Consider the following 10,267-nt stretch of genomic DNA (forward strand, 5'->3'; position numbering starts at 1 on the left):
GTCTTGACTCCAGTGTATATTCTTGCCTCCTCTGTCAAATATTAATTGAGCATAATGGCTTGGAGCGATTGCTGGGTTCTCTGTTCTGTTCCATTGGTCTATGTGTCTGTTCTTGTGCCAGTACCAGGCAGTTTTGAGCACCATGGCTTGGTAATATAGTTTGATGTCTGGTATTGTGATCCCACCAACTTTGTTCTTTCTCAGGATAGTTGTGGCTATTTATTCAGGGTCTTTTTTTATTCCAGATGAATTTTTGGAGTTTGTTCTAGTCTTTGAAGTATGCTGTTGGTATTTTAATGGGGATTGCATTGAGTCTATAGATTGCTTTGGGTAGTATGGACATTTTAATGAAGTTGATTCTACCAATCCATGAACACGGTATATTCTTCCATTTGTTTATGTGTTCCTCTCTCTCTTTTTTCAGAGTCCTTTAATTTTCTGAGTACAGGTCCTTACCTTCCTTGATTAAACTTATTCCTAGGTATCTCAATTTTTTGTTGCAATGGTAAGTGGTTTTTTTTTTTTTACGTTTCTCTTTCTGTGAGTTCATTATTGGAGTATAAAAAAGCCATAGGTTTCTGGGTGTTAATTTTGTATTCTGCTATATTGCCGAATTGATTTATTAGTTCTAGTAGTTTTTTGTAGGAGTCTTTAGGGTCTTCTATTTCTAATATCATGTCATCTGTGAAATATGACAATTTTACTTCTCTTTTTCTAATTTGGATGCCTTTTATTTCTTCTCTTTGTCTGATCACTATGGATAGAATTTCTAGTACGATGTCAACCAGGAGTGGTGAAAGTGGGCAGCCCTGTCTCATTTCCATTCTTAGGGGAAATGGTTTTAGCTTTTGCCCATTGAGTATGATGTTGGCTGTGGGTTTGTCAAATAAGGCTCTTATTATGTTGAGGTATGACCCTCTATTCCCATTTTCCTGAGGGCTTTTATCAAGAAAGGATGTTGGGTACTGTCAAATGCTTTTTCTGCATCAACTGATATGACTATGTGATTTTTATCTCTCAATTTGTTTATATGATGTATCACGTTTATTGATTATTGGATGTTATACCATCCTGGCATCCCTGGGATCAATCCTACTTGGTCATGCTGGATCCAGCATTACATCCAGCTGATGTAATGCTGGATCCAATTTGATAGAATTTTGTTGAGGATTTTAGCATCTATGCTCATCAGGGATGTTGGGCTGTTATTCTCTTTCTTTGTAGTGTCTTTATCTGGTTTTGAATTTAGGGTAATGCTGACTTCATACAAAGAGCGTGGAAATGTGCTTTCCTCCTGAATTTTTTGGAATTGTCTAAGAAGGATAGGTTTTAGTTCTTCTTTAAATGTTTGATAAAACTCTCCTGTGAAGCTTTCTGGCCCTGAGCATTTGTTTGCTGGAAGCTTTTTGATGACTACTTCAATTTCCTCCTTATTTATTGGCCTGTTAAGATTTTTTGATTCTTCTTGATTGAATTTTGGAAGGTCATATATTTCTAGGAATATGTGCATTTCTCCTAGGTTGTTTAGTTTGTTGGAGTAGAGTTGTTCATAGTATTTTTACAATCTTTTGTATTTCTGTGGCGTCTATTGTTATTTCAACTCTTTCATTTCTGATTTTGTTTATTTGGGTCCTCTCTCTTTGCTACTTGGTGAGCCTGGCTAGAGGTTCATCAATCTTGTTTACCTTTCAATGAATCAGCTCTTGGTTTCATTTATCTTTTATATTTTTTTTGGGGGGGGTCTCTATTTCATTTATTTCTGCTTTGATCTTTATTATAACCTTCCTAGTGCTCACTCTGGGATTTTCTTGTTGCTCTATTTCTAATTAAGTTGTAGAGTTTGATAATTTATTACCAGTTTTTCTTGCTTTTTGAGGTAGGCCTGTAATGCTATGAACTTCCCTCTCAGGACTGCTTTCACTGTGTCCCACAGGTTTTGGATTGTTAGGTTTTCATTGTCATTGGTTTTCCAGGGTGTTTTTAATTTCTTTTTTACCAGATGGATTTTTTGTTGTTGTTGTTCAAGGAGTTTTCTTAATGTATTTGGGTGATCCTGCATTGGGTGCATATATGTTTATCAGAGTTATATTCTCTTGTTGTATTGAACCCTTCAGTATTATGAAGTGGCCTTCCTTATCTCTTGTTATGGTCTTCACCCTGAGGTCTATTTTTTCAGATATAAGTATTGCTAACCCAGCTTTTTTTTTTTCATTTTCATTTGTCTGAAAGATGTTTTTCCATGCCTTCAATTTCAGTCTGTGAGTGTCTTGTTCTGAGGTGGGTCTCTTTTAGACAGCATATGTATGGGTCATGGTTTTTTAACCATTCAGCCACTCGATGTTTTTTGATTGGAGCATTTAGTCCATGTACATTTAAAGTTATTATTGATAGGTACTTGCTTATAGCCATTTTTATTTTTTGTGCCTGTGTTCCTTCTTCCTCTTTTTTTCCTCTTCTTTTTACAACAGTCCCTTCAGCATTTCTTGCATTGCTGAGTTGGTAGTGATAAATTCCCTTAGCCTTTTTTTGTCTGTGAAGCTCCTGATTTTTCCTTCAATTTTAAATGACAGCCTTGCTGGATAGAGTATTCTTGGATTTAATCCCTTGCTTTGCATCACTTTGTGTACTTCATTCCATTCCCTTCTGGCCTGATGTATTTCTGTTGAGAAATCATTTGATAATCTAATGGGAGATCCCTTGAAGTTACCTTTCTGTCTCTCTCTTGCTGCTTTTAAGATTCTTTCTTTGTCGTTAATGTTTGCCATTGTAATTATGACATGTCTTCGTGTGGGTCTTTTTGAGTTGATCTTGTTTAAGACTCTCTGGTGCTTGTTAGACTTTTTTCTTGCCCAAATCAGGGAATTTTTCTGACATTATTTCTTCAAATATGTTTTCTAACCCTTGCTCCTATTCTTGTCATTATGACACCCCTATTGTCCGTATGTTGCTTCGTTTCATGTTGTCCCAAAGCTCTCTCAGGCTCTCCTCCTGTCTTTTTATTTTTTTTTTCCAATTGCAGTTCTGATTGGGTGTTTTTTGCTTCCCTGTCTTCTAATTCACTAATTCGATCCTCTGCTTCTCTTAGTCTACTGTTTTAGGCTTCCATATTGTTTTTTGTTATAGCTATATCATTCTTTATTTCCTCCTGATTCTTACATAGGTTGTAGATTTTCTCATCCATCTGGTTTATGACCTGTATGACCCTTATTCTGAATTCTTTTTCTGACATATTGCATGCCTCCATTTCATCCCATTCATTTTCTGGCAATTCCTCCATTCCCTTCCTTTGGGGGTTTTTCTTCTGTCTTCCCAAAATATGCAGGTGTCAAGTCATGAGGGGCCTGTGACTGCAACAGTGGGCTTGGTGTTATTTTGTTTGGTCACAAGTGGCAGCTGCTCCTGAGGCAGTTGCAGTCAGTGGCTGCTTGCTGGGTGGCCACTCCTTGCATGGTCACAGGCAGCTCTTCCTCGTGTGGTCATGGGTGGCATCTGCTCCTTGGGCAGTCACAGGCGGTGGCTGCTCACTGGTCAGCTGCTCCTCAGGCCAGTTGGTGGCAGCTGCTCCTCAGGTGTGGATCGCACTGCAGTTGCTCCTCATCTGGCCAAAGGCAGTGGCTGCTCCTCTGGCAGTTGTGGGAGAGGGCTGCTTGCTTGGCTGTTGGCATGGCTGCTGGTGCAGTTGCAGAGCTGCATATACCTCAGCTGTTCACACACATGGTTGCAGAGCACTGGGGTGCTGTGTAAGGCTTGACTATTTGCCTGGGGCTAAAGCATCTGGCTGGTGTGAAGGGAGCACCCTCTGGAACTTACAGGAGCCCTCAGCTGGGGAGACTGGAGTACCGGTGTCCACAGGTTGGGAGCCCAGGCAGCAGGTCCCTGGCTAGGGTGGCTTTAGGATCCCGGGTGGTGTCTGAGAGCATCCTGGGTGGAGGTGAGGCTGGGATTCCAGTCATGGCAGCTCTCCCCTTCAAAATGGTGCCTCTTCAGCAGAGCTGACACTCAGGGAGAGATTACAGCAGTAGCAGAGGTTACCCGGCTATGCGAGCCTGTTCTGCCAGCCCCTGAAGGTCCTGCGAGATCTAGCTGTCCCTCACTCAGACACACACCACACATCCACACACTCCCCTTTAACTCCCTCACTCACTCACACTCCCCTTCTCACTGACGTCCTCCCAGCCACCATTTTGGAATCCCCTTGATTTCTTGTTCTTAATCCGTTTTCCAGTTTTCTAATTTTAAACCTCTATGATGTACTTTCATTGAATAAATATTCATTTGGAAAAATGGATAATCTCTAGGTTAAAGCATTATAAATATATTTTATTCTTGTTTTTTTTCTTCATTATATTTTATATTATTCATATCTATCCTATCTAATAAAAGAGCAATATGCAAATTAACCATAACTGTGTCACTCCCTCACTCCATCACAAAGATGGCGGCGGCCATGGAGCTGTAGTGAGCAGGAGACTTGAGTTGCCCCCAGCAGTGGAGAAAGCCAAGCTTCCCGCCTGCCCTGGCCAGCACTGGGCTCCGCTCAAGGGTACAAAGTTTCAATTTTAGAAGATAAATAAATCCCAGACACCTGCTGAAAAAAGGAAAAAAAAGAAGTGGCTGGGAGCTTGGGTCACTGGGGGGCTTCGCCAGCCTGAAAACGGACCTCAACCCTCACCCAGGCTGGCCACACTCCCATGGGATGAGAGTGTGCATATACCTCAGCTGTTCGCACACATGGTTGCAGAGCCCCCACTGGGGGGCTTTACCAGCCTGAAAAAAGCCATCAGCCCCTCACCCAGGATGGCCAGACACCCCAGTGGAGAACTCCACCCTGAACGGGGTGTGACCAGCCTGAAAACGGCCCTCAGCCCCTCACCCATGCAAGCCAGGCACCCCAGTGGGACCCCCACCCTGATCCAGGACACCCTTCAGGGAAAACCAGCTGGCCCCCACCCATGCACCAGGACTCTATCCCATATAATAAAAGGGTAATATGCAAATTAACCCTAATGGCAGAATGACCTGGAATGACCGGTCGCTATGACGAACACTGACCACCAGGGGCATACTCAAAGCAGGAGCTGCCCCTGGGTGGTCAGTGCGCTCCCACGGAGGACCTGCGACTACATCAAAATAGAAAGCTTCTGCACAGCAAAAGAAACCATCAACAAAACAAGAAAACCCACTGCATGAGAGAACATATTTGCCAATGATTTCTCTGATAAGGGTTTAATCTCAAAAATTTACAGGGAACTCATACAACTTAACAAAAAGAAGACAAACAACCCAATTAAAAAATAGGCCATGGACCTAAATAGATACTTCTCCAAAGAAGAAATAAGGAAGGCCAAGAGACATATGAAAACATGCTCAAAGTCACTAATAATCTGAGAGATGCAAATCAAAATGACAATGAGGTACCATCTCACACCTGTCAGAATGGCTATCATCAACAAATCAACAAATGACAAATGCTGGCAAGGATGCGGAGAAAAAGGAACCCGCGTGCACTGCTGGTGGGATTGCAGACTGGTGCAGCCACTGTGGAGAACTGTATGGAGTTTCCTCAAAAAAACTAAAAATGGAACTTCCATTTGACCCAGTTATCCCACTTCAAGGAATATATCTCAAGAAACCAGAAACACCAATCAGAAAGGATATATGCACCCCTATGGCTCATAGCAGAGCAATTTACAATAATATTTAGAATCAGCCTAAGTGCCCATCAGCAGATGAGTGGATTAAAAAACTTTGGCACATTTACACAATGGAATACCATGCTGCTGTAAAAAGGAAGGAACTCCTACCATTTTCAACAGCATGGATGGAGCTGGAGAGCATTATGCTAAGTGAAATAAGTCAGTCAGAGAAATATAAATATCACATGATCTCATTCATTTGTGGATTATAATGAACAATATAAATTGATGAACAAAACAAATCTAGAGACAGAAAAGCATTGATCAGATTCTCATAGCTTAGAGGGAAGGTAGGGGAGGGTGGGAGTAAGGGTGAGAGATCAACCAAAGGACTTGTTTGCATGCATATAAACATAAGCAATGGACACAGACAACATGGGGTGAGGGTGAGGGCAGGACTCGGGGAATGGGGGGATAATGGGGAGATAAGGGCACATTGGTAATACCTTAAAAAAGAAAAAAAGATCTTATATGCATATGTGCATTATCTATGAACACAGGCAATAGGGTGGTGAAGACCTGGGGTGAGAGAGAAACTGGGTGGAAGGGGAAATGGGAAGGGGGAAAGAGGTTCCATCTGTAATATTCTCAACAATAAAAATTTAAAAAATAATAAAATTATTTTTATACACAGAATTTGAGAAATAGGGAAAAATTAAAAGCATTGCCCTTAAGATCAGGAACAGGATAGGGATGTTTACTTTCACCACTTTTATTCAACATTTTACTGGAAGTCCTCACCACACCAATCAGATAAGGAGAAGGAAAAAAGGCATCTACATTGGAAAGGAAGTAAAATTGTCATTATTTGCAGAAGGCATGACATTGTATATAGAGAAACCTAAAGTTTCAAAACAATGAACTACTAGAACTAGTAAATTCAGTAAAGTAACATGATATAAAATAAATATCCATAAATTGTTTCATTTTTATACACCAATAAAGGACTATCAGAAAAGGACACACTCCTTTTTATAATTGCATCAAAAATAATAAATACTTAGGAATAAATTTAACCAAGTAGGTAAAAGACCTGTACTCAGAAAAATTATAAGATACTGAAGAAAGAAACTAACAATACAAACAAAAGAATATGTACTGTGCTCATGAATAGGAAGAATTAACATCATTAAAACTTTCATACTACCAACAGCAATCTATAGATTCAACACAACTCCTATCAAAATACCAATGGCATATTTCAGAGGACTAAAACAAATAATCCAAAAATGTATATAGAACCACAAAAGAACCTGAATAGCAACAGCAATATAGAGAAAGAACAAAGTTGGAGGAATCATGATGGTATTAGCATCAAAAGAGACACAGATCAATGGAATAGAATAGAGATCCCAGAAATTAAACCCACACCTATATGGGCAATTCATATTTGACAAAGGATGCAATGAGGTAAAGAAAATCTATTCAATACGTGATGTTGAAATTAGAAAGTAGACTACTTCTTACACCATATACAAGAAAAACTCAAAATGAATTAAGAATTAAATGTGAGACTTGAAACTATAAAATTCCCCAAAAAATCAGAGGCAGTAAAATCTCTAAAACTTCTCTTAACAATATTTTTTTCTGACATATCTTCTCTGGCCAAAGAAACAAAAGAAAAAATAAACAAATGGGACTACATCAAACTAAAATGTTTTTACACATAGCAAAGAAAACCATCAACAAAATGAAAAGACAACCCACTTAATGGGAGAACATATTTGCCAATGATACACTTGATAAGGGGTTAATATCCAAAATGTATAAAGAACTCATGCAACTCAACACCAAAAACCCCAAACATTCCCATTGAAAAATGAACAAAGCACCTGAATAGACATAGGGCATACAGATGGACAACTTACGTATGAAAAGATGCTCAATGTCACTAATCATGAGAGAAATGCAAATTAAAAGCACAATGAAATATCACTTCGCACCTGTCAGAATGGCATTATCAATAAATCTTCAAACAACAAGTGTTGACAAGAATGTGAAGAAAAGGGAAAACTCAGGCATGGTTGGTGTGAATACAGATTGGTGAAGATACTATGGAAAGCAATATGGAGGGTCCTCCGAAAACAAAAAATGGAACCATCTTATGACCCTGTGATTCTACTCTGTGTATACCCAAAGAAACCCAAAACACTGATTATAAAGAATATATGCACCCCTATGTTCATTGCAGTATTATTGACAACAGCCAAGATAAGGAAGCCACTCAAGTGTCCATCAGTAGATGAGTGTATAAAAAATAGTGGTACATATATACAATGAAATATTACTCAACCATAAAAAGAATGAAATCTTACCATTCATGACAGCATGGATGGACCTAGGAGGTATTATGCTAAGCAAAATAAAGCAGTCTGAGGAAGACAAATATGATTGAATTTCACCTATATCCTTTATAATAAAAGCCTAATATGCAAAGTGACCAGTTGTCTGGTCATCCGTTCAACCAATCAAAGCATAATATGCTAATGATATGCTAAGGCTGCTTAACCGCTCCGCTTTTACAAAATAGTCACAGGGGGTAAAATATAGCATAAGAAATATAGTCTACTAGAGGTCCGATGCACGAAATTTGTGCAAAAGTAGGCCTTCCTTCCCCCGGCTGCCGGCACCTGCTTCCCTCCTGCACCCATGATCCGGGCTTCCCTCCAGCCACCGGCAGGCACCCAGAACTCAAGTTTCCCTCGCAGCCTTGGCTTTGTACAGAAGGTTGTCTGGAAGGATGTCCAGAAGGACATCTGGTCTAATTACATATTATGGTTTTATTATTATAGATAATATTGCAGAAAATTAGAGAGAGAATGTTAGCTATGCCACTTAAAATATCATAAAACATGTAATTTTTTTATTGCTTAAAGTATTACAAAGGGTATTACATATGTGTCCATTTTATAAAACATGTAATTAATGTAATTTGATATCAATAAATGAATAGAAAAATCAATGGAATGGAACAGAGAGTCTAGACTAGATTTCTATAGATTTATCTTTATATATCATATTTTGTTTATTATTGAGGAAGCATTTAAAATCAACAGGGGAAAATGAATTATTCATTAAATGGTACTGGGTCAACTTGCTAGGCATTTGAAAAAAATTAAGTTGGATACCTGCCCTATTTTTATGCTAAAATTAATACCAGATGGATAAAAAATGTTAAATATTTTCTTTAAAAAAATTATACTACTAAATTAATAAAACAGGGAAAACTGATTTATTATATGCTCAGAAATGTATAAGTATGACACATCATCAAAACTCATTAAATAAGAGACAGAAACATTAAAATTTGCAGCATTTAATGTATCAAACTATCATGAATACCATGAATTAAGTCAAAAGATAGGTAGCAAACAAAATACATGGTAAAGAATCAATTTTTAATACATAATTTTAAACTATGATCATATTCCTACTAAGATTAAAAAAGATAAAAACTACATGTACTATGTTCCAGGATGTAAAGAAACACCCTCATTCATTGTAGATGTTAATTAAACTGGAACACCCTCTTTGAAGGACAATTTGGCAATATTTATTACCACTGTAAATGTACATAGATTTTGATCCAGAGATTCCAGTAATAGCCATTTATATTATGACTCTGTGCACATGAGCAATGGTGTGTAATGAAGATAATGCCTTCAAAATTATTTGTAATAGCAAAAGACCATAAACAACTTTGGGACTGTTTAAATAAATTATAGGGATCCATTTGTTTGAATACCATGCAGCCATTAAAAATAATGAGGGAAATCTATTCATACTGAAATAAAAAGATTGCCAAGACACACTGTTAAAAAATAAAAGCAAAGTTAAAACTGTGTGTAGAATATGCTATCATGTTTGTGAAAATGAGAGGGAGATTTAAAAGATATGCTTCCATATGCACAGGTTTCTCTTAAAAGACACAAAATAATTGCAGCGATTACTTCTGAGAAGGATGACTGGGGGATTGAGCATGGTGGAAAAGAGAAATTTATTCTTCAGTGCACAAACTTCAATAGCTTTTGCCTTTTCCCCTATGTGCATGTATTACTAAAAATATAAAGTAAGAAAAAAAGGTCAAATTTTTTAATTCTCTGTGATGTGTACAGTTTTGGAGAGGTTAATATTTCCATGTAAAACTTCCAGATAACAGAATGTTTGATTTTTCAGAAAGGGAAAAATCAGGCACAAAATTACTCCAGCTTAAGTTTCCCAATTTCTCCAAATCCTAATATAGAAAAAATATATATTACTAATGTGAAAAATAATTGAGCTAAATTCCAGCCAAGACTACTGTAAAGATGAAGCAGAAACCTGCACAGTCCACAGAAAGGCGGAATCTATAATTATAGGAAAGGGAAAGATAATGAACAGATAGATGCTGGGCTACATCATGTGCGTGCAAGTTTGTGATGTAGGAGTTATCTCCACTGTACAGATAAAGAAACAAACTTTTAGAGAGGAATGAATTTGCCCATGGTGACATGGCTGGTGACTCTGTGAAAACCAAGAGGTAATCTTCTACTTGCTATTATATCTCAGAGGTCCACTAGGGCCATGCTGGT

This window comes from Myotis davidii, unplaced genomic scaffold (genome assembly GCF_000327345.1).
Source record: "Myotis davidii unplaced genomic scaffold, ASM32734v1 scaffold1753, whole genome shotgun sequence".
NCBI classification, from domain to species: Eukaryota; Metazoa; Chordata; class Mammalia; order Chiroptera; family Vespertilionidae; genus Myotis; species Myotis davidii.